This window comes from Orcinus orca, chromosome 14 (genome assembly GCF_937001465.1).
Source record: "Orcinus orca chromosome 14, mOrcOrc1.1, whole genome shotgun sequence".
NCBI classification, from domain to species: domain Eukaryota; kingdom Metazoa; phylum Chordata; class Mammalia; order Artiodactyla; family Delphinidae; genus Orcinus; species Orcinus orca.
In genome coordinates, this window is record NC_064572.1 from 38,001,441 (window position 1) to 38,025,036 (window position 23,596).

General features: G+C 38.6%; 2 long non-coding RNA genes across 2 annotated transcripts; one reads left to right on the forward strand and one right to left on the reverse strand.

Annotated features, from left to right (window-relative positions):
- Window positions 1-8,090: 8,090 nt before the first annotated feature.
- Window positions 8,091-17,939, reverse strand: LOC117202569 (uncharacterized). Its single transcript, XR_004485024.2, has 4 exons — window positions 17,241-17,939; window positions 14,461-14,580; window positions 12,905-12,975; window positions 8,091-8,602 (listed from the first exon to the last, which is right to left on the reverse strand). It is a non-coding gene; the product is annotated as an uncharacterized LOC117202569 (long non-coding RNA).
- On the forward strand, window positions 17,074-23,157 carry LOC125961061 (uncharacterized). The gene is made up of 5 exons (XR_007471378.1): window positions 17,074-17,137; window positions 17,980-18,078; window positions 21,123-21,168; window positions 21,775-21,861; window positions 23,039-23,157. It is a non-coding gene; the product is annotated as an uncharacterized LOC125961061 (long non-coding RNA).
- Window positions 23,158-23,596: the final 439 nt, after the last annotated feature.

Sequence of the window (23,596 nt, forward strand, 5' to 3'; positions counted from 1 at the left end):
ACTCCTCAGATCATAAGGCCAGCCTAATGATATAGTGAAAATCACCTGAGACTTTCATGAACACCGTCCCACACACTGATATTTGCTCTCCTAAAGGCGATATATTGTTAAGTGGAGTCAGCTGAGGCCCTAGAAAATAATTTCTATTCCCACAGATGTCAGATTATATCCAATAGATGCAAAAGGACCTTGGCTGAGTAGTGGCCCCTATACACAGAGGATTTAAATAAGATTCCTCTGCATTCCAGAGCAAATCCCCAAAACATATTTTGATGAATAGATTTCCACACAATCTGGAATTTTCAGAGGTTCTCAGGATAGAACTCTGCCCATGATAAGTTGATTCTTAAAACTTAAGAACATGAATAAATATGCTCAGGTTTATGAAATAAATGCTTATTTTTACCACCACCAGACTTAACAAGCAGAAATCTTGACTGAGATTCTTTCTAAATATAGGTGGTATAGCTACTCAAGTCATAGTCTAAGTTAAATGAGATCTTAAAAGAACTTGAGATCCTAGGAAACTTGAGATTGTGTCACCATCCTATTATACATCTCTTCACCTGTGCAAATAGAACCATAAACATATGACTTCATAAGGCACTTAATAAAATATTATAGGCAGAGAATTTCCCCTTGAATAAAGATATAATCAATAAATAAATTCTTCAAATCAAGAATACAATATCAAAAGAGCTGAGGTAGGACGAAATTCTTGAACTTTTTCCTAAGGTTGCCTCTAATACTCAGGATATGAATGTGAAAACCGAAACTCCAAAACTAGCTACCTACTCCTACCCTCCGCAACACACACAGCTTAACATCTACATTATAATCTATATTAGCAGGATGTTACTATTCCATTTATTCCATTATTTTCATTAGCATAATTTTACCATTCCAGGAAACTTTTGTGCAGGCAAATAACTTCATTCTTCATTACAAGACTTTCTGCAAACTTTAGAATTTCCCCTCAGAAGGAAGTATCAACAGATACTTTAGGTCTTCAGATGTTTTGAATCCCTCACCTCAAAATCTTCAGCTTGCTATTTCCAGCAGTTCTAGACTGTTATAGCATGATCTTTTCCCAATCCCAATCTAGTCCTCTCATTGAAAGACTCAGTTTAAACTAAACTTATTTTCAACAAATTTGTCCTGCCATTTCTCCTCTGAGAACTACAGAGCTCTGTGGAGGTGGTGTTTTCCTTCACTGAGATAAGTAATTCATTCAGTTTGCTTTATCAACATGTTGTGTTGGTGATGTGTAGAGCATTAGCATTCAATGGAAGGTAGTGCTCAGACCCCTGAAAACTAACCTGTCAAACTAGAGGGGAGTAAAGTTGGGGTGGGCATGCAAATATGGCAGAAGGAGGTCAAAAATGTGGCTACTATATTCTCCTCTATCCCAGCCCCATAAAGGATGTGTTCAAAGGTATCCTATACTTCTTGAAATATGGAGGTCAGATCCTGGCTTTGGGGCTTTTTAAAACCCCCTGAGTCCTCTAGATTTTGCAGACTGGCAATGTCTGGGAACTCATCTTCCCTGGTGTTTCCAGGTGATGACAAATTGAAATTATAATGGAGTGATGGCAGTTCAGGCATACAAAAACGGGCTTGGGCGGCCATTGACGATCTGGTCTCAGATTCATCTTTGTATCACTGAGAACTTGAACTTTCTTTGAACTGTACCAAGGATACCACCAGCCATATTCAGAATAGTTCCCAGCTGCAACCTTATGGTCTCAAGTTCTCTCCTTGTAACTATGCAACCATTTCAGACCCTAACCAACCCTAACTTAACAAACACCCTTACTTCTCGCCAGCTCCAATTATAATTCTTGATAAACAACTCATGTAACTGACTGTAACTTTGCTTTTTTTTTTTGGCTGTGCTGGATCTTAGTTGAGGCACATGGGATCTTCGTTGCGGCATGCGGGATATTTAGTTGTGGCAGGCGGGCTCTTAGTTGTGGCATGTGGGATCTAGTTCCCTGACCAGGGATCAAACCCAGGCCCCCTGCATTGGGAGCACGGGGTCTTATCCACGGGACCACCAGGGAAGTCCCAACCTTATGCTTTTCGCCTTTATAAGCCTCCCCTATTTTGTAGTTGGGTGGAACACAATCCAAGTGCTTCTTGAACCTGTGTCTCCTGGGCTGCAGGCTGCAGTCCTAATAAACCCCAAATAGGCATCTTTGTATTTCAATCAGGTCTCCATTTCTGAGATTTTGGTTAATACAGGTCATTGCAGACACACACACACACACACACACACACACACACACACACACACACACACACACACACACACACACACACACACACACACACACACGGGGCGGGACAGGGAAGGTGGGGCAGGGAAGGCGGGGCAAGCATAGGTTGTTCCTGTTCTTATTCCCCCACTCACCTTGAAACAAGACAAACACTTGGCACAACTCAAAAACTGATTCAAACCCTTAACACATTAAAATATGGATATTTTACTGAAGATTTATCCCATGGGTAGATGGGGAAGAAAAGGTATAACACACAGCACAGACTTAAAATCCTTATTAGACATATTCATTCTTTCATCCTCAAAGTTCTTAACATGAGCAAATCACACCTTCTCTCTCTTTTCTGTCCCATTTAATATATAAACCTAGCCCTTCCTACCTCTTAGCAAAACAAAAGCCTCCAATTAACTAAAACCCTCCACACTTGGAATGCAATGTATGGCAGAACCTACAGGTACTCCAGCCAGAGCAAAAGGGAAGGTCTCACCTCCTCAGAAGAGTTTATCACAGAATTTACCCCAAATTTCACATACACATTCCATTTATATAATATTCAAATTGCTAGGCCTCTGCAATTGAACTTTGACTAAATCCAAAATATATGTGTACTGAAAACTGAAGCAATATTCGAGCAGAGAAAGAAGTTTTTAATCAAGGAGAAGTAGCAGGAGGCTATGGACAAATATTCAGTGACCTGGAAAATTAAAATGAGGATTAATTTCAACCAACAACCTTGTGTGTGTGTGTGCGTGTGTGTGTGTATGAGAAAGAGAGAGAGAAAGATTTAATTTGTGAAAAGCTAAATATCTTTGCACTAGTTTCTGAGGTAATTTGCTTGTTTGTTCTGCCACATGAGAAAATGATAAGTGATTTGCATTTAGGGCATAAAATTGAACACTGAATAAAGATAATAATAGATATATACATGTGTGAGAGACATCTACATTAACATTTAAAATGTATGATATTTTTGATGTGTCCCTAAATTTTGATGTGTTATTTAAATGAGAAAGACCACTGGAATTTAGAATAATTTGGGAAGGGGAAAAAAGCCATTTGGTGAAGGGGATATATCTCTGGGTTTAGAGAAGAAACAAGGTGTAATATTAGCTCTTTCACTGACTAGTTGCATAAGTTTGGCCTAATCTCATCCCCAGTTAAAACCTCTGGCTTTTTTTCCCATCAAAATGAAGAGGTTGAGTTAAGATAAGGCTTTAGCCCTATTCTACCTACGGACATCCTGGGTTTATAATTGTTTTGGAAAGTATGGCTGTGGCCAAAATTCACATTAATTTTATACAAAAAGGTAATCACAGTGTTTGAGATGCATTGATTTAGGAGTGGCTTGACAATAATTTGGTTGGTTTTCTGTTATTGTTGCTGCTGCTGTTGCTGCTATTGTTCTGGGAAAGCAAATTTTCTTTGCTGATCGTCACTGTTCTGAGGTGTATGCATCAAATAATAGGCAGTTTTCAAGCCTCTTTGACAGGTGCAATTACATGCACCCAGACACCCACACGAATAAGCCTGATGAAGTCAGACATCTGTTTTCCTACACATGCTGCTCTCATCCCACTAGTACCTCATGATATTCTTTTCCCTAGTGAAGAGTGAGAAATGGTGAGCTCTCAGGAATTAATCCTGTATCAGTCCTCAAGCAGACGAGCCAACTACCATGGCCACAGGCAGTCACAGAGACATGGGAGGACCACTGTATCTTGTATCCTGTATCTCACAGAGGAGATACAGATAGGACAGTGCTAGGCCAGTCAAACTACAGGGAGGAATTGTTGGATATTACCTCCAGAATTTACCCTAAAAATCTGAGTTACCTGCCTGTATATATCAAAGACATTCTACCTAGTGCAGGAAGGCTTAAGGCTTTAAACAAAAGTGAAATTGTCGCTACAGTGGGCTTTCACGAGCAATGGAGACAGTAAAGAACACAAAATCATGAGTTCCAAGAGAGGCTGACCAAAAGGAGTGGATGAACTAGTTGACCATGAGAAAATAAACCTGCAGAGAAAGCATTAACCCTTTGCTCTTGACACTCAGCTTTGTTCCCCTTAGAATTGCAGCCCAATGACTGGCCTTGTCCTGGGCTCCGGCCATTCTCATGGAAGAGATGGGCAGTGGAAGGCATTACTGTTGCACAATCTGAGACAATGAGGACCACAAGAGGCTTGTTAACACAAGGGTTGGATTATGCTTTCACTAGATATTAATGTCATCCATTTCATAATTATTTCTACTGTTTTGAACAAAATGGAACATAAATATTCCTTGCTTAGTATATCTGATTTGTACACTGTTGGTATATATCTATCAATGAATGTATATGCAATCATATCCCCCCAATGCCTAATTAATAACATCATCCGTTTGGTGGGTTTTGAAGCTCCCAAAACGGAAATTTTGCTTCTTTTCTTCTCTTTCTCTCTCTCATAACCAAAATATTGGCTATGACAATATTTACTATCATCTAAAATATTACATTGGCTACATTCTACATGATAAGCTGACAGTAATATTTAAAGAGATAATTCTATATAAATGGATGATTCACAGGAGGTTTCTGTTTGAATCCTCTATAGTACATGTCTTCTAGAGTGTGATTTTAATTCATTATTTTATTCAACAATTGTGTGATATGTTTCAGGTACTGTGGTAGCTGTTAGGTAGGCAGTACTAAACAGAGTTGCTATTCCCCTACCGTCATGACATGTACTGACTATTGGGATAAATGTTTAAAGATCATTACACAAAAATGAATATATAATTTTAATTTTGGCTGTGTGTGTAATTGTCATCCAGTATTTAATATTAATCAACCCTTATGGAGTGCATTCTAGATGTCAAGCACTGAGGAAACAAAGATAATAAAATCTAGACCAGCCTTCAGCAGTCTTACGGCCCAACTGGAGATGGAGAATCACATATTTACATTGTTGAAAGCATAGTAGAGCAAAAATATTGGAGACATCTAAAGACGTTGGTTGTATTTGTTTCTGAGAGGCTGGGCTATTATTGTATCTTCTGTCTAGCTTATTGCATATTCTTCATTTTCTATATTCCACAATTCTTGATTGAAGTATAATAACTGTTTGAGAATCCATGATTGCAGTGGTCAAATAAATGGTGACAATAATAAGCAGTGTATGACATCAGTTATGGGAAAGAGTCAATGGCTGAAGTGTAATAGAAAAAAGTATGAGGACTTCCCTGGTGGTCCAGTGGCTAAGACTCCACGCTCCCAATGCAGGGGGCCTGGGTTCGGTCCCTGGTCAGGGAACTAGATACCACAGGCTGCAACTAAAGATCCTGCATGCCACAACTAACACCTGGTGCAGCCAAATAAATAAAGAAATATTTTTTTAAAAAAAGAGGATGTAAAATTTGGCAAAACTGATATATAAGTTACTAAAAGACAAGTTGGTATATCTTGATTGAACAATATGATCAAGAAAGCAGAGAGGAGGAAAGCATATTCCAAACATGGGGCTCAGCATGTGAATAAGACCTGAGAATGGAATTTTAATGGTAGGATCTAGAATGCCTTCAATATGAGTTTCAAGTTTATGAAAGAGAACAACTGGATTTGAGCAAGGGAAAGTAGACTGTGGCTAGCTCATGGAGGGCCCCCCAAAACTGTGATTACTTAAACAGTGGAGAATCATTAGGGTTTGAAGAAATTGATTCTAATTACTATTTATCTAGGTAATTCTAGCAATAAAGAATAGAATAGAATAGAAGAAGGGGATGAGCTGGGTTTGGGCACAGCTACTGGATACTGCAGGTGTAATTGCTCTGAGTTCTTGTGAGGGGATCTCAATAGAGGAGTAGCACTAAAATTAAGAAGGAAGGAATAGATGCGACAGTTGTGACTCAGAAATAGCTGATAGAAATTACTAACTACTTAAGTATGTTGAGGATGTGAGAAAAAGGTCAACAGTGACTTTAATACATCAAGCTTGAGTGACAGGGACAGTGCTGTATCTTAGAAGAGAGTTCAGAGGATTAGACAAGTTGGAAGAAAGAGAATGAGTTCTTTTTTAGGTCTATTTTGAGAGTGAAGCTGTAGCAGTGATGGCCAGAGATACAGTACCTTTTGATTCTCAGGAAAGAAGTGAGAGTAATATATTTAGATTTGAAAGAATATAATCACGTTGGTGGTAATTTGATAATTAAGCTCTTTTTTGGAAACTTTCATCTTTGTATCCCATAGCTTTTAACACAATTCTTAAACATGTTAGCAATGTAATATGATTACCTAGTGAAAAAAATTAATAGATGCCTGAAATCTCACAGGAAGAGTGTATAGAATTCTATAAGCAGAAAATTGAAAATTGATTTCTGGTGGAGGTATATATTTGTGGGGTAGGGACCAGACCAGAAGCCTAGAAGAAGTACATCAAAAGATGGTAGAAGAACTAAATCATTAGAGAAATGCAAATCAAAACTACAATGAGGTATCACCTCACACCGGTCAGAATGGCCTCATCAAAAAATCTACAAACAATAAATTCTGGAGAGGGCGTGGAGAAAAGGGAACCCTCTTGCACTGTTGGTGGGAATGTAAATTGATACAGCCACTATGGAGAACAGTATGGAGATTCCTTAAAAAACTAAAAATAGAACTACCATATGACCCAGCAATCCCACTACTGGGCATATACCCTGAGAAAACCGTAATTCAAAAAGAGTCATGTACCACAATGTTCATTGCAGCACTATTTACAATAGCCAGGACATGGAAGCAACCTGAGTGTCCATCGACAGATGAATGGATAAAGAAGATGTGACACATATATACAATGGAATATTACTCAGCCATAAAAAGAAACGAAATTGAGTTATTTGTAGTGAGGTGGATGGATCTAGAGTCTGTCATACAGAGTGAAGTAAGTCAGAAAGAGAAAAACAAATACCGTATGCTAACACACATGTATGAAATCTAAAAAAAAAAAAAAAAAAAAGGGTATGAAGAACCTAGGGGCAGGACAGGGATAAAGACGCAGACGTAGAGAATGGACTTGAGGACACGGGGAGGGGGAAGGGTAAGCTGGGACAAAGTGAGAGAGTGGCATGGACTTATATATACTACCAAATGTAAAATAGATAGCTAGTGGGAAGCAGCTGCATAGCACAGGGAGATGAGCTCGGTGCTTTGTGACCACCTAGAGGGGTGGGATAGGGAGGGTGGGAGGGAGGCGCAAGAGGGAGGGGATATGGGGATATATGTATACATATAGCTGATTCACTTTGTTATACAGCAGCAACTAACACAACAATGTAAAGCAATTATACTCCAGTAAAGATGTTAAAAAAAAAAGATGGTAGGAGTGTAAAGTAGAGAGGGTACAGCTAAGGAAGCTAAGCTAAGGGAGTAAAAAATACTAAGGGAAAAAATGTGGAAAATGAAGAACTCCATAGAGATCAAAGAGAAAGAGAATAGAAACTAGATCATAGTTTTAGCGTAAAGGAGCCTTTTGTGGCCACGTAAAAAGCTGGTGATTTTAATGAGAGAAAACTATTGGAAGCTGGATTGTAAAGGAATTTGAGAATGAGTAAATTCTGAGAATGCAGAGACAGTCAGGAGGAAAACTTCCTGATTCAGAAGTCTAGGGTGAAAGAAAACAGAGATAGTAATGATGATTGATCCAAGTAGTATGAGGGTTGAGGGAAAAATATGTATGAAGTTAGAGATTTCAGCATAAAAACAGAAAGAAAGCAGGATAGCTCTTTTTAAGACATTTTTTCACTCTTCAGTTTATTTAAACCTAGTGGTTCTCTGCCTTATTATGCTGTATATCTCATTACATTTCCATCATTAGTTAGTTTTTTTTAATTTAAAGATATTTTATTTATTTATTTTTGGCTGTGTTGGATCTTCTTTGCTGCACGCAGTCTTTCTCTACTTGCGGCGAGCGGGGGCTAGTCTTCATTGCGGTGCTCAGGCTTCTCACTGCAGTGGCTTCTCTTGTTGTGGAGCATGGGCTCGAGGCACACTGGCTTCAGTAGTTGTGACGCGCGGGCTCAGCAGTTGTGGCTTGTGGGTTCTAGAGTGCAGGATCAGCAGTTTTGGTGCACAGGCTTAGTTGCTCCGCGGCATGTGGGATCTTCCCAAACTGGGGATCGAAACCATGTTCCCTGCATTGGCAGGCAGATTCTCATCCATTGCACCACCAGGGAAGCCCCTCCATCATTAGTTATTAACAAAAACAGCAAATGCACTGACTTTCCTTCTGCTAATTCTACTGATCCTGTAATCTGCTTGAAGTGTTAAACTGATTCACTCTAATTCCATGGGATGGATTATACTGGAAGAGAATAAACTGATTAGTTAAAGAGAAAGACCTGGAAAACTGAATAACGAACACATTTTTTCTTTTTACTCAGTAATATTTGGTTAGCTGTAACTGATGCTTGTTGTGCAAAAGATCTTGAAATCCTGCTTTATTAACTTTAATGGGATTAGTGGAATTGGTAAGCGTTATTTAAGGTTTTGCCTCATTTACTGTGACTTAAGAAACAAGAGGTGCATCGGACAAATCCTAAGCACTTTACCAGCGGCACTGCCATATAAGGCAAATACAGCTAGCCAGTTCTCACACTGTGATGTTTAATAATTTTTCCCTGATATGTGTGTGTGCTTTATGTATGTGGATAATATGTGTGTATGATAAGGGCATTTTGAAAATTGCAAAGCACTTTTAAAAAATGTTTTTACTTTATTCACTATAAATCATATTGTACAGATGAACTACTTGATCAAAACTATTGCACTAGTTGGTTGATGCTTAGATGTTTTTTCTTCAGTATATAAAACTTTTTGAATAAATGAATCAACAAATTTTACAGAAGAAGACATATGTTAACTTTTCTTTTAAGTCTGAGGTTCCCAAGGAAGGCCTATTAAACTAGGAAGCAATCTTGGAAATAATAATAATAACAATAATAAATGTTATAACACCTTATAATTTTAAAATAATTTGATAGTTACATCTTTTCTATACCCATGATCTACAAAATGAAAATGAAGCTGACATAGATAAAGTACCTTATTATTATAGCATCAAGGAAATACAAAACAACACTAATCACCTACTGCAACTATGCAACTTTATATATTTATTCAAGATTGATTTGTAAGGAGGCAAAAGCAATGCTCTTATTTTATTGACTTTTCTTCATCTGCAAAAGTATAGGGAAGAAATAAGATGAGTCAAAGAAATTAACAGATATTGGAAATGACTTCTCAAACTAAAAAAATAAAGTCAGGTCTTGTATTTACATATTTATCAATGACTCTCCAAGTGGTCTGTACATTTTTATTAGACATATACTTCAAAATGGTGAGTCAGACTGTGGAAAGCAATAATTATCCTGTAACTATCACACTAACAGTATGGAAATCAGTCCTAAATCTCTGGAAAACATTACACTCACATTCTATATTTGTGTTATGAACACCCATGAACCTGTTAACCACTTGAAAGTTTGCAGAGTGCTTTTATCCACAGTCACCTTCAACAGAGACTCTATGGGATGGAGGTTAATTTGACCATTTCCAAACTGGAAGCAGATTCTAAGAGAGGTCACATGACTTTCCCATGGTTGCACACAGGCTGAGTGGTAGAAACAGGATTCCTGGTTGGGCCACAGGGTTCCCAAGCCAAGGCTCCCAGAGGCCCTGAATAATGGGATGAGAAGATTCTAGAGAGCATAAGGATATGAATTCAAGTCTTAATTCCATCAACTGATGGGTGACCACGCATGCTTTACTATAAGTGTTGTTAAGCTCTTTACAGGTTCCTTGCTGTAGGGCTTTACTGAGGCTTAAATGAGATAATGTTTATGAAAGCACTTTTTAATATTAAAATTCTATAGAAATGTTATGAGTTATGATGTATTTGCCAAATGGAAGCTGAGCTGATATTTGGAATGGCCTTGTGGGAATGTTTTCAATGGGGAAAGAAATTGCCTGTGAAACAGTTCTAATCACGAATGCAAATCCTGCTGGCAAATGTGGCAGATCCTGGGAAAGACACATCCAGATATTGTCTTTTTATCCCTCAAATGTCCCTGTGACTAAGGAAGTGGAGCAGCTGCTGCTATTACTATCACTGTTAGGATCATTATTCTCAGATTATTGATGGGAAAACCAAGAACAAGATAATGTGTGTGTCTGTCTGTCTGTCTGTGTGTCTGTGTGTGTCTGTGTGTAAGCCTGGCACATAGAAAACACTCAATAAATGGTGCTATTATTGCTGCTACTCTTTTTATGCTGTTCTATGCAAAGAGATCAAATTTTAGCTCTTCAAAGGTAATGTCCACGTTTGAATAGATGCCTTTGATACCAAATGACATTGTGGCAGAGAGATCTTTGGTTTAATTTGGCAATGTAAGTCACTGAATAAGCAGAATTACCCATAAATGTGACATGATAAAGAGGCAATAACAGTATTTTAAAATGTTGACTATAAGGTCTGTTGCTGGGAGATTTAGTCGATTATAAGTTCTAAAACTGGGAGTTTTCAGAGTAACAATAATAGTAATAATTAATACTGGCTGAGCTGTTATTTTGTGCCAGATATTTTGCATGTTCTCTGTGAGCATTATCTTACTGAAATCTTGCAAAACCCATACAATTGCGTTGAATAGATTTATTGATGAAGAAACCAGGCGCACAGCTAGTAAGTGACTGACTCTGCCTGTGAACCCAGGTAGTCTGACTCCAAGTTGGAGCTCTTACAAAACCATGTTATTCTCCCTCCCAAAATTCTTTGAAGTTTAAACTGAATTAATGAGACTCTAGTGTATGGGGACATGGACCTAATGGATCCCCTTCTACACTCTGCTTGCCAGACTACTAGAGTCTAGGGCAAACAATGAAAATTACAGAAAAATATCGCTTTGATGTAGGACAATCATGATGATGAGGGCACTTAAGTCCATACAAGAGCATTTGAAATAATATTATTCAGTCCGATTATACGTGTGAGTCATCTTCAAATATTTAAAGGACTGTCAGATAGAAGAGAAATTGGTAATATATTCTTAAGTGATACTTTTAGGATTGTTGGTAGAACTTACACTGAGATGATGTCAGCTCTGAATACATGCTGGACGTTTCTTTAGAGCAAACCAAACAGATAATGAAACAGTCTGACTCCAGATGTCTCTACATCTAGTTTTGTGTTGCTGGTGGTGGTTAAGCCTCATTTCCTTAACTGATATTATGGCAGAGCACATTGAGATATACAATGGGGATCTGACTAGACAACTTTAAAGTCTCTTACGGGAACTTCCCTGGTGGTCCAGTGGTAAAGAATCCACCTTACAATGCAGGGGACGCAGGTTCTATCCCTGGTCTGGGAACTAAGATCCCACCTGCGGCGGGGCAACTAAGTCCGCACGCCACAACTACTGAACCCGCTCGCCTCAACTAGAGAGCCTGCGTGCCGCAAACTACAGAGCCCTTGCACTCTGGAACCTGTGTGCCACAACTACAGAGCACATGCGCCTTGGAGCCCGTGACAACTAGAGAGAGAAAAACCTGCACACCACAACTAGAGAGGAGCCCATGTGCCACAACGAAAAATCCCAGGTGCCGCAACTAAGACCTGATGCAGCCAAAAAAATAAACTAAATAAATAAATAATAAATCTTAAAAAAAAAATGGAAAGTAGAACATATTTAAAAATAAATAAAGTCTCTTCCAGAATTTGGTTTCTGAGATTATAAGAAATGGCCAATTAGGTCTTAAAACTCAGTGCTTAGGACTGTGAACATGAGTATGTTCACAGACACCCTGAGTCAACTAAAATAATGATGTGCCTGTAGCCCTATTTGCTCCGTATTTCTGCCCATCCTCAAGGGCAAGGATGCTACTTTCCTACAAGAGAGGACAGGTTAATCTGCATAAAGAAAAAGTAGGTGAGTCATGAGAGTGTAATAGGGACATAGATACTGAAGGTTGAAGAGAAGTGAACCAGACCATCTGAGAGTTATTCAGATGGTAGAGAGGAAAATAGTTTGGTATAAGCTTATGTGACTAAAGTTAATATAGGAAATCCCTCTGATGTCCTTTGAGAAGCAAAAGTAAAGAATTGTATGTTTCTTTAAATACTTTTGGGTGGTAAACTATGTTTCCTCAAAATAACATCACTCTGGGGCTGAATCATCTTTTTGGTTTCCTAGGGTAACATGTTGTGGGACTAACATGCAGGATTTCAGCTCCAGTACCCAGCTATACTCAGTCAGGATGGAAGTCATCACTGTAAATGTGAGTCAAAGTGTATTTTCATCCTGAATGTTAAGCTGTTGGAACAATGAAACTGATGAGGATGAGTCCATCAAATCAGAAATTATGCAAAAATGTTGAAGAGTTCCTGAGAGGATGATAGCCTAGTACGATTTTCATAGTTTGTAAAAAGGCCCTATTTATTTCTTAAAATTTTAACCAAATACACAAACTTGTGTATGTTCTCTATAACTTAGGCAAAATTCAGCAAAGTACCTTACACATCATGAACTGTAAAGCTGAAGCGTATGGTTTGTTTTGTTTTATTTTTCCAAACTTCAGTTGATATCACATGGATATCAAGAGAAGGTCTTACCTGTTTATCTGTTTAAGACTTCTGCTTTGCTTCCATGATCAAGATCAGATAATTTATCAGTTAAACAGACTCTGGAATGATGATGATATAGGTTACTTGTAACTTTAAAGTTAAGACATTAGTGATAGGTAGCATGCCAAGGGCTTAACGTGATCTCAACATCTGTAATACCATTCATGGTATTATTAACAAATATACTCCTCCTCTCTCCCACGCGAGTGAGATGGAATATACTTCTCTGCTTGCTTTGGGTTTTGCCATGTAGCTTGCTCTGTGTCTTAGCTCTGGCTACCACAGCAAAGTACCCGAGGCTGGGTGGCTTAAACAGCAGAAATTTATTTCTTTCCCTTTGTTTCTTCCTTCCTTTCTTTCTTTCTTTCTTCTTTCTTTCTTTCTTTCTTTCTTTCTCTCTCTCTAGCTCTCCTCTCTCTCTCTCTCTCCCTCTCTCCCCCCCTTCTCTCTCTCAAGCTCTCTCTCTCTAGCTCTCTCTAGCACTCTCTCTCTCTCTTTAGCTCTCTCTCTCTCTCTCTAGCTCTCTTTCTCTCTCTCTAGCTCTCTCTCTCTCTCTAGCTCTGGAGGCAAGAAGTCAGAGAAGGGAGTGCTGGCATGGTTCAGTTCTGGTGAGAACACTTCCTGGCTTGCATATGGCTGCCTTCTTACTGTGTCCTCACATGGCAGAGAGGGACAGAGAAAGAGGGAGAAAGGTATCTCATGTCTGGTGTCATAAGGGCATTAATCCCATCATGAAGGCTCCACCCTTACGACATAATCATATTCCAGAGTCCCCGTCTCCAAATATTGTCACATTGGGGGTTAGGGCTTCTACATGAGAGTGGGTGGAGGCATAATTCAGTCCATAGCGCTCTGAGAAATCGAGTGCCACCACTGAGTGAAGATGTTAAGCGACACTCATGTGTACTTTTTCTCTCCTCCACACATGCTGTCCAGTTTGAGAAGAACACAGCAAGACTGATGGTCCTAGAACCTGAGTCCCATTCACAACCTGTAGCACGATGAGGTAGCCAACCTGCAAAGCTACAAAGAAAGCTTGCAGTTTATTGTTGGGATTAGGTGTTGCTGCCAAACAAACAAACAAAAACTGTCTAATCCATAGAACAGTGGTAAAGAGGCTCAGGCTCAGAGAGGAAGAAATGTCATTGCTTATATGCAAAAATCTTTCAGGAGCCATAAGACTGAAATTTTTCTGAAGAATACTGAAATGAATTCATGATAGTAATGGAATTCTAATGCCAAAAAATAACTTTATGACAGCAACAGGAATAAGTGTTCTGTATTTTTGTACTTGGGCTAAAAAACAGGAAGAATGCATAATATTTGGATGGGGTGCAGGATAAAACTTCTGGCTACTCACAAGCAGCTAGGTTGAATATGTTTGAGTGCATTTAATAGGAGTAGTTATGTTACTTTTGGCATAACAAATTACCACACATTTAGTAGCTTAAAACATTTGTCATTTCTTGTCTCACAGTTTCAGTGGGTCAGGAGTCTGGGCACAAGTGAGGTGGGTCCTGAGCTCAGACTCTTACAAGACTCACATCAAGGTGTTGGTTAGACTCTGTTCCCATCTGGAGGTTTGACTGGGGAAGGATCCACTTCTAAGCTCCTTCAGGTTGTTGGCAGAGCTCAGGGTCACACAACTTCAGATTTCATGGCAGCTTGATTCATCCAAGTGAATGAATGAGAGAGGGAGAGAGGGAGAGGGAGAGAGAGAGAAAAAGAGAGAGAGAGAGAGAGAGAGAGAGAATATGAATGAAGGTCTCTGCTACTTGGAGCCCCTAACTTCAGGGAAGGCCTGAATACTCTTAGTGATATTAACAAATGTGGTTTCTAGATATTACATAATGAAATTAGGCAACATTTGGAAGATCTATATAGCTCAGTGAATCAGTATTTTCCAAAGACTAATATCTTTTTGCTCTCACAAATTCATCAATGGATAAAAGATCATCCAAAGTAGATTATGAAAAGTTCATTGATAATGGTTTCAGATTCTACATTGCAACTAGTCTTTAAAAGACAACCGTTGGTTGAGTTTTGGAACAGTATCAAAGAATATCCACCATTACCAAAAAACTATGAAAAACACTTCTGCCTTGTCTTCTGCTTAGCGAGAGAGAAAAAAGAGCTGTAAAAAAAAATGCAACAATGCCAATTGACTTATCTGTTCGTTTTGATTTTGGGAAAAAAATAATGTGTTAAATGTTACCACGTCATGAGTTTATTATCGTTATTTTAAAATAAAGCTATAAATACAAAAAAAAGCCTACCTGACTAGGTCAGGCCCACCCAAGATAATCTCCCTTTTAATTAACTCAAAACCAACAGGTTAGGAACCTTAATTATATCTGTAAAATCCTTTCATCTTTACCCTACCCTGAGAGTGACACCCCATCACCTTTGCCATATTGTATCGGTTAGAAGAAAGTCCCAGATTCCACAGCACAGAAGGGGAGAGGATGACACAGGGGTGTGACTCATCATGGGTTACCAGAGGGTATATCTGCCATGTCATTCAATAAACTATATTGGACTACATTATTACTCCAGAGAACTTCAAAGTTTTCCCATTTATAAAATCAAGCCAGGCGTGGGACAAAGGTAGATGTAGTGACTGGGAAGCAGGGATGAGTAATAAAGCTCAGACCTGAGGCACTATGAGGACATGAGAGAACTGAAATAAAGCAGATACGACTCTCTTAAAGAAACATCACCAAAAAGCCATGTCTGATTTAGTATGAATAAACAAGTTCCTCGATACCCATCAGAGCCGTACAAACGTTCCCAGAGGCAGAATCAAGACCAGGTTGGAAATAGCCCCTTCTAATCTGCTATCACTGTGGTGGAGCTGGTCAGGTGCACCTACGCATCTAGCCACTTACACTTCAGAGACCCCAGGAAGGATGGAAAGTGTGATTGCATTTCAGCATTGTCTAGGAGGGACATCTAGTGGCAGCTGGAAACTGGGAGGGTTGTCAACTGGTAAGCACGTAACCTTGAGCAGGTTAATGCATAGAGATTCTGACTGGGAGGTGCTGATGGTGTTCTGTCTGTTCTCCGGGAAGCCAGTCAGCCACCGATTTCAAGTTTTTAAAAAAGATATAAAAGATTTTTATAAGATTATAAACAGACCATACCTGGTAGTATCTTCAAAGGCATCTAACATTATTTACATGCATTCTCATAAAGAAGTGTGCTCTCATAGAAATAAGGGTAACTTCAATGAGCCACATTATATTTCTGTGTGTGTGTGTGTGTGTGTGTGTGTGTGTGTGTGTGTGTGTGTGAGAGAGAGAGAGAGAGAAAGAGATAGGAAGAGAGTCATCAAAGATTGATCGGGAGAACATTATGACATGGTAAAACATATATAGATGAAAGGAAGGAAGTAAAGGAGGAAGGGAGGGAGAAAGGAAAATGGGACTCGCGGTGCTGTAGCCATACCTCCCCTCCAATCCCTCAGGGCAATGTTATCTTTGCCTATTTTGACTCTTCATCTTCCCCACCCTCTAAGATGTGTGGCTTTCTACAAAAATGGATTTTAGAACTTTCAGATGTATCCAAAAAAATGAACAAAGGAGGACTCAGCCTGAGAAATGGGAAAAGAGAAAAAGCTGAAAGACAATGAGGCTAAGTGAATCTTTATGGTACAGATCTGAGAGGGTTGGGGGAAAGAGGTGGGAATAAAGAGGCAGGGATGGAGTGGGTGCTTCAGGGATGGGGGAGAGCTTTAGAGTGGTGGTGAGTCATTAGCTCTTGAGCAGCCTTAAGTGAGAGGAAACTGTGAAGGAGAGAAAGAGATGAGTGTTTTCAAGTTTATTTTAATATTATGAAGATTTTTTGACAGATCCAAATTAAAGATTGGGATTATTTTAATTATTAATTTCACTGGTTTTTATCCCGGTACCTAGTTAAAGGCCCACTACGTAGTAGATGTCAGTTACTGAATGAATGAATGAATGAATGAATACCAATTGCCATCCTAAAAGCTCAGGTTGGACCAGTTCAGCCAATATGAACAATGAGTAGAATGTGGTGGTAACTGATGTCACAATGGACTATGAAACCAGAATTCCACGGTGTGGGCTCAACATACCTTTTTAAAGCATTCCAGCTTGACATAAAATTAGTAGCAGCTTGTTTCCTCCAGTTCACTGAAACTGTTCGTGTCGGGTTACAAAGATGAATCAGAAGACATAGGAAACCCGTAAAGTCGAGGTGTTTAAAATATGTCTGTTCTCATAACACCTGTTTCCTCAAAACTCTAATAATTCTCATCTCTACTTTCCATATTTACTTCTGCTTGAGTTCTTTTATTTACCTGGAATTCTTTCTTTTTCCTCTTCATCTCTCCATTTTCAGAGCTGATCTCAAAACTCTTCTTATCTGTAAAAGGAGAATTTTTGAAACAGAAAATTCTGAGTCCCTTTCCAACTCTTTCCTAACACTTTGACACACAACACGAAGTTGTGACTGAAATCAAACATTTATTGTGCAAGGACTATGCATCCTACTGTAAGTTTGAAGCTCCCATGCAAGTTAGGTCACTTTCCTTGGGCTTTTTATAGAATTCTGTGTGCTCCTCACTTGTGGCAGCTGTCTCTCTCAAGCTTTTGTCCCTGCTGGTGTGCTTATGTAGAATTTTCTCTCTCTGCTTTCTGGACTATGAATTGTTTGAGGAAAATATGCTGTTTTATTCATCTTCCTGGTTGTTTTAAAGACACATTTAAATATAAGGAATGTTTTAATTATTAAATCAAGTCTGGCAGGAAATCAGTTTGGTAGCAATTTACCAGTAGTTTGTGTCAGTGAATGTATTTATTATGATAAAAATTATATTTGTTTGAAACTTTCATTATCTGAAAGTTTTGAAATTCAAGTGGAATGGAGTCCTCTCCAATCACTCCCAATTAGTACTGTGTAGTTGCATGCGTACACTGTACACAAATGTATTACCATATGATAATAAATTCTGTGGGCTTTTCCTTATTTCCTTGTCATGAGATTTTGTTATACTAAACACTGCTTTTTTTTTTTTTTTTTTTCTTTCTGGCCTGAAGGAAAAAGGCCATCCTAAAAGAATAACAGGCCTTTGAACTCTGCAGGGAGAAGAGAGTGATTTCGTGAACATTCCATTCTCCAAACTTGTCATTTTCTAAGTTAGTGATCTTTCTTTATTTACATGTTGATTGGTAGACTTTGACATGGTTGTACTAGAATTTAGATGGGTGATTTTTGGCTCAAGAATTTGATGTTCAAAGTAAATGTTTTATTACTTATTTGCTGCCTACCTCTAAAAAAGTTGGGCAGCATACAATTTAAAAAAATGTGAAATAAGACTATTAAAGTAACAGAGCAAGAGTTCAATAATGTCCAGCAAATCCAGCTGGAATGCTTCTCCAGATGGGAATTTAAATACCAGGGAACTGACACTCTGGCAGGTGATGCTGCTTAAAGAAGTCAGAAGTGGAAAGAAGCAATAGAAATAGTAAAAAAAAAAAAAAAAAAAAAATCCCAGGCGTGGGGCAAGATCAAGTCGGCAAAAAGAAGAGCACGGGGGCTTCCCTGGTGGCGCAGTGGTTGAGAGTCCGCCTGCCGATGCAGGGGACACGGGTTCGTGCCCCGGTCCGGGAAGATCCCACATGCCGCAGAGCGGCTGGGCCTGTGAGCCATGGCCGCTGCGCCTGCGCGTCCGGAGCCTGTGCTCCGCAACGGGAGAGGCCACAACAGTGAGAGGCCCGCGTACCGCAAAAAAAAAGAAGAGCAGGGAACGATTAGAAATTGCAAAATGGAATTAAGCATATATGAAAATCAAGAGGTCCAGGGATGAGTAGACTAGGATAGAAGTAGGAATAAAAGATGAGAGAAAGGGATCCTTAGATCATTATCACCAATGAAAGTGCTTCTGCTTTCTTGTGCTAAACCCAGACCCGTCGTGCACTGTTGGATCATTTGACTTAATGGCTTAAGTCAGCATGCACAATATTAAGGAGATTAAATGTATCAGATAATAAAGACCATGGGAAGCTTCTGCAATTGAAGACAAGATTTATCTATGAGTTGTTAGTTTTCAAGGAGAAAAAGGATGTATGACAGATTCCAGAAAAGACCAAATTCTTAGAAAACAAAAAAATAGGATTAAATACTAGAGAAATTTGTTCTTTACATGTCTATCAAGAAGAGGAGAGAAAACTAAAAAATAATTATTTTTAGATTAAGACCCAACAGATAACAATTTAGCCTTTCTCTCCCGTTCTATAAGGCAAAGTGAAGAAATATTGGCTATATCTCTTATAAAGAATGGCTGTTAATGGCTGAGGAGAGAAAATGTTCTTGTTGCAAGGGGGTTTCATAGGGAAGTCTTATAACTAAATCATTAAAGTGATGTCATAATTAGCCATTTTCAGCATGGATAGGGATGCTTTATATATGTGCCAGAAGATACAGCTTGAAAACTAAGCACTGTTCACTCCAGGTCTCAGGTATTGAAGAAAAAAAAAAAAATCCACCTTCTGTTCATTTACAAAAGGGATCAAGTGTCCTACTGTGAGCAGGAGGGATGAGAGGGTCAAGATGCACAGCTTTCATGCAAAGATAATGGGCCAATTTTGGAGGGAAGGGGCCAGACTGAGAATGTAATGGTATACAGTCTCTAGAGTATTTCCACACAAACTGTCTTTGGATGAAGGACAAGAATTCCTATAGAAATGTGTTTCCCTAAAGAGGGAGCCACTTTGATATTTTTTGCACCTTCATTCATGAAAGGAGGCAGAAGAATTTCTGTGCCTGGATCTGAAAGGCATTTAATCTAACACGATACATGCCTGTATATGTGACACATCTTTTTGGAAGAATTTGAAAGGAACTGCAGTTCCAGAGGAGTGAGTGAGGGGTCACCTTTGTAATGGTTACTGTGACTCTATTTCTTCCCCCCTAATGACTTACCTAAAATACATTTGTTATAAACATTGTCTTTCCTGGAACCATTATTTTCATGGTATTTTATCCTCACACAAACATGCCGAAGGGAGCACAGGTCAGGCTTATGAAATTTGGTCTTCCCAATGATCACCTGGGGAAAGCATGATTATCCCCTTTTACAGATGAGGATCTTAAATTCAAAGACATGCAATCTCTTTGCCCACAGCTTCACACTTCGTGTGAAACAGAGCTGGAATTCAAGCTCACTCCTTTGTTTGGAGTTATTTCTAACATACTTCTCTTACTCTCCCAGACATGTATTTATATTCAAGACAAACAAAAATGTAACATTTGGCTTACACCGAATCATTTATCTTCTTCTTTGGCACTGTGATTATACAGCATTTATAAAACTCCCTGTCCAGTCAGGCAAATACTTGCACTTCTGTGCTTTGATTTAGTGCACTAGGTCCCACTATCGAAGTTACTAGCCTTGCAAATGGTCATAATCTGAGTCTAGATTTCTAGGCTTATGCTTATAAATCACTTGGCAGAGAACAGAGTTGATACTAGAAAGAGAATCACAGGTTGGAAGGGCTGAGTTAGCATCACACATCAACAGAAATGAAGTAGCTTTATTTTAACATGGGTTATGAACAAAAGCCACTACAGAGAGAACAGGGTTAAGATGGGACTTAACTTATTTAAAAAAGTGTCACTTAGGAAAATACCAAATATCGTAACGACTGTTGTATACAAGTTGAAAATTTTTGAGACGGTATAACTTTCTTTTTTGACAGAGCAATGCTTAGAAATAAAATACTTTAAACTATAATTTCAGTTCTTAAAAATATATGACTACAAAGTATAAGACAGTCTTTAAATCTCCCAAATTTTCTATAGACAGACTCTAACTTAAACTATAAAAATAACATTTTAAACTATAAAAATAACATTTTTGGTTAGAGGAATAAACTTTGGTTTTATTTTTGTTTTCCGTATGGCTCAGGATATATTTGATAAGAAATTGTTTTGTACTTCAGATGTGTTTTTTTTGTTTTTGTTTTTTTTGGGTTTTTTTTGCGGTGCGCGGGCCTCTCACTGTTGCGGCCTTTCCCGTTGCGGAGTACAGGCTCCGGACACACAGGCTCAGCGGCCATGGCTCACGGGCCCAGCCGCTCACGCGGCATGTGGGATCTTCCCGGACCGGGGCACGAACCCGCGTCCCCTGCATCGGCAGGCGGACTCTCAACCACTGCGCCACCAGGGAAGCCCACTTCAGATGTTTTGACATAACTCCGTGAGGATGCAATGCCTGTGGATGAATTGTACGTATTGTACATAATCTTCACTCAGGTGATAGTCTGTCTTCTGAGACCTCCGAGTCCCTGAGAATTTGAAGGCAAATTTTGTCCCATTAAAGTCTATTTGTTTTTCAACAAAGTCATATTTGATTTATATTGAGAGGAATTTTCACGTGGATCTTGGCATGTTCAGAATTTTCATTCCTTTATTTTTCAAGGACACATTTTCGAGTATAAGAATAATGCCAAACATAATAAACACAAATAAAACATTAATTTGGCACTCTTAGTTTATATACATGTTTACACTTTTTGTGAACCACAGACTTTTTTATCCAACTTACTATACTGCTCCTACTTACTATACTGCTCCATAGGCCTTTCCAACTCAATATTCCCTCAACCAAATTTATGAACTCCACAAATGTAGTTTTCCTCCAATATCCCTATTCTCAAGGAAGGCACCATCATATAAACAGGTAGCCAAACCAGAAATCTAGTGGTCATCCTTGACACTTTCCTCTCCCTTCCCTTCATATCTGATTTATTGTGCTTGAGCTATAAAAATAGCTTGAACTATAACTTATCCTTGAACTATAAAAATCTCCTTCTTTTATGTGGTGAGAGAAGAGGGATCAAGGTTTGGAGAGAAAGCCTTGAATGCATCCTAAAAATTGCCTCCTGTGGTTAATGCTTACTACAGTTACCTAATAAAGGGTGAGTACATTTTTTGCACATTCAAAATAATACTATATAAAATAGTACTAAGCCTTAATTTAGGCACAAAATGTGAAGTAATGTGAATTTATACAATTAAAATTTCATTGAGAATTACATAATTACGAAGCTGAGAAACTGAGTGAACTGTAAGTTGTATTCACCCTGTTGCAACATGGCTGTGCCACTTTAGCTGCTGAAAAAATCTACCCACCATCTTTGAATTATTCTTAAATTGCATGGATTTTGACTAATAGGAAGTCAGGAAAGCATCTTTCCCCTAGAATATGGCAGCCCCGTCATCATATATTTGTGAGAAAGATGTCCTCCCCAGCTACCACGAAAGTCCTCAGTAGCATTTTATTATTGGATAGTGAAGCCTTCAGGTAAAATTTTGTTCCATCTTTACGTATTATTTATGAGCCAAATCTTTAACATGAAAGCAAAAATAAATTGAAAATGAAAGGAAAATTGTATAATGCAACACAGCTCATGATTCCATGAAAATTTGTCGTTTGAGAACTTACATGAACTAGGCTTTCCTGAGCATTAAAAATGGCAATTTGGTGTTGTTTCTGGCTGCAAGTTAGCATTTATTCCAGCGTTCATTTGCTGCTATTTCACACAATGGGGATCTGGCAGTCAGGTACTCTTAACAGGCATATTACTGGGCCTCAATCAGGTTTTGAATGTTAAAGCAATCTCAGTTTGGATTGACAGGGTATCTAAGGAAAATGTACTTATTTCCACTCTCTAGTTCCTATGACAGTGCTTTTTTGTAATGGACATTGTATGGTCATATATTCAATTTTCATGTGAGATGCATCCACCGAATCTCATTAAAAATTACCCAGGCTTGGCTTCACAGACATCTTCACAAACATAGGAATCCGCATTGTGTCTCTTCTCCCTCATAGAATGAATTATCTGGTTGTCAGATTATTCCAGCTTTCCCTTCATTTTCTAAGAGGAATTCATGGACTTTGCAATACATTTTCTGAGCATAGCCACCCAATTGTCCATTGCTTGGGTTGCAGTGGCCTACATGACCTGTACTTAGCATTACTGATGTCCCAGGTTGTGCCAATAAGTTTGTCTTAGGATCTGTCATAGAAGGCATCACTTGCCTTCTGTATCTTGGTGTTTTATGTTCTTTGTGGCTTGTTGTCATTTGTAGCTGAGATACGGGGGAATGATAACTCTACCAGGTCGCAAGATATCCAGATGGTTCCATTTGAAGCCTCAACTTCCTCTTCTGAAATATAAAAGTTTTTGTGAGAATAAAAGGAACTTACATTAAAGTACTCTGTGAAATGTTAACTTGCAATAACATTTTAAACTAATTAGCCCAAGTTTACATGATATAAAGAATATTGAATTAAGTAGCTTTTTTTCTCCAGTAATGATTAGTCAGTAACTGTTCTAATCCCTTAGTACGTATTATTTCATTTAATAATGACATTAACTATATAAAGTAGTTTTATAGTCAAGGTGGTTGAAGCAGAGAAGTTTAGGTACATGACATAGATCATGACATAGATCATAGTAATAGAACCAGTCTTCATTCAAATCAGTATGTCTCCAGGATCATGTACTAAGCTGATCCCCTGTAAGTGGCCAAATAAAATATTAGTACTAGCCCAGCATGTGTGTCCTTAGGCAAAAACCACATGCTCTCTTTTAGTCCACATTAGCTTTCATATCTGAAAAATAAAGGATGAGTTTCACTTGATGT